This window comes from Oryzias latipes, chromosome 19 (genome assembly GCF_053564925.1).
Source record: "Oryzias latipes strain Hd-rR chromosome 19, Olatipes_Hd-rR_3.1".
NCBI lineage: Eukaryota > Metazoa > Chordata > Actinopteri > Beloniformes > Adrianichthyidae > Oryzias > Oryzias latipes.
The window spans coordinates 10,763,003-10,764,900 of record NC_136255.1 but is presented as its reverse complement, the minus strand read 5'-3'; the positions used below and the strand labels follow the sequence as shown (position 1 = coordinate 10,764,900).

At 40.4% G+C, this 1,898-nt stretch overlaps 1 long non-coding RNA gene across 1 annotated transcript; it reads left to right on the top strand.

The window, feature by feature from the left end:
- The first annotated feature begins 807 nt into the window (after window positions 1-807).
- LOC144987722 (uncharacterized) lies at window positions 808-1,561 on the top strand. The gene is made up of 3 exons (XR_013651387.1): window positions 808-944; window positions 1,024-1,153; window positions 1,329-1,561. It is a non-coding gene; the product is annotated as an uncharacterized LOC144987722 (long non-coding RNA).
- Window positions 1,562-1,898: the final 337 nt, after the last annotated feature.

Genomic DNA, 1,898 nt, shown 5'->3' with positions numbered 1-1,898 from the left:
GCCGGTTGCGCAAGGAAAACCACCGAAACGTGTAAGTATATTAAAAAATATCCAGTATCTGTTGTAAAATATATTTGTAAATACTTAAGATGATGTGTTTAATATGTTATATTCCTCATTCAACAACCTAGATTGTTTTGAAGCTCATCAATTTCAGTAATGCTAAAGCTAACGCTAACGTGAATTAGCGCCGAAGGCTAAAAACAAACGCTAGATATTACATCAAAAAGCAGTGACTTCTAACCGTAGTCACAAGTTATTAACACATGTTTTAAATGTGTTCATATATGTAGGGACAGACGAGGATGAGGAAAATCCGATCCATTTGCGGATGGAGAAAGATAGCCTGTTTGTTTTCAAGCTAGCTCATGCCAGATGGGTAGAGACATATGATCAGATTTGACTTCATTTTAATAAACGGTTAATCGTTGTCGTACTGGGTTAAAGGTTTATGTTAAAGACCCAGAAGAGAGAGGAGGAAAGGGCTAGAAGGGAGGAACAGCGACAGGAGAGTCTGTTAAGTTTACTTGAGTTGAAATTATTGTTCTAAAATGTAATGCAGCCATTGTTTTTCCAATTTGTTTAATAAATGTATGAACAAAAATGAATAATTTACATGTATTATTTAAATCTGAGCTATTTTTAACAATCTTAAAAGGATTTTCATATAAATATCAGATGTACATATTTAGAATTTCGTTTTATATGTTAATATTTATTTTTATACATGTTAACAATAATCCTGGTCTTCTAGAGTCATGTGTGTCACAGTTGGAGCTGAAAGGAAAGCAAAGATTTGTCCTTGCAGACGGACGTGACTCTTCTCGTCCTGCATGTTCCTGGTGTTGTCCTGCTGTGGCTCAACATCTGTGGCTAAGCAGTCGCCTTTGCTGATGCACAGAATGTGCAGAATTGAACTGCAGGCAATGATTTTCATTGCAAAGGTTGGTTTTACTTCCAGTGCCCCCAGAAATATTGCTCTCCTCCTCATCTTTATCATGCCAAATGCTCTCTTCACAACAGAGCGTGTTCTGGAGTGGTTCTGGTTGTAACTGCCTCAATGGCATTCCTCATGGGTTCCCTGTAGGGTGTCAGCAGCATGATGGGATGTGCAATGCAGGGATACCCACCATCACCCAAAAGGATCCTTCAGGTGGGTTTGTTTGATTTACATAAATTGGGCTTTTACGTAGAACCCGTGAATCATGGATTGATCCTGGATTCCCAACAAAAATATCTATAAATTTGGCATTAGAGTCACATACAGCATGCATTTTAATGGAATAAAAAAGCTTCCTGTTAAAATAACAAGCTGCATTTTCTTTTAGGGCCTTTATTCTTATGTGGCAGCCATCAATGCTCCTTGTGACCCTTTGGAAGGAGAAAGACCAAGCGAGCTGCTAAAATCCAGAGGCGACTTATGGTAGTTCATTCCCACTGGGAAGCTGGGTGACCCTGCTCATCAGCTGGAGGATGCGGTCTGCCGTCCTGTGGACAACATCGCTCACGGTGGACCGTGTCATGTCAAAGACTCTGGCTACCACACTGTAAGATGTGCCACACGCCAGCCAGAAAAGAAACACCAGGACGTCAGTCTCCTGTGACCCCCCAGAGTGTGAGGAACCCGAAGCTGATGCTTCAGGACCATCGACCCAGATGCTCGATGGTCCTGCGGGTCAACCGAAAATCCAGTCTTGTGTCGGACTGACCGTCAGCGTAAAGGGCCAGGACAGACACCTTTGTGTTGGTAAAGCAGTAGAGACGTGGAAGACCCTGGAAAATGCAACATTAATTATTTCATTGAGCAAAAATTAAATCACATTTTTTTAATGTTTCTATTTATTTTGATGTCTTACATTTTAGATTATGAAGTATTTATTAATTCTGGAAAATCTCGT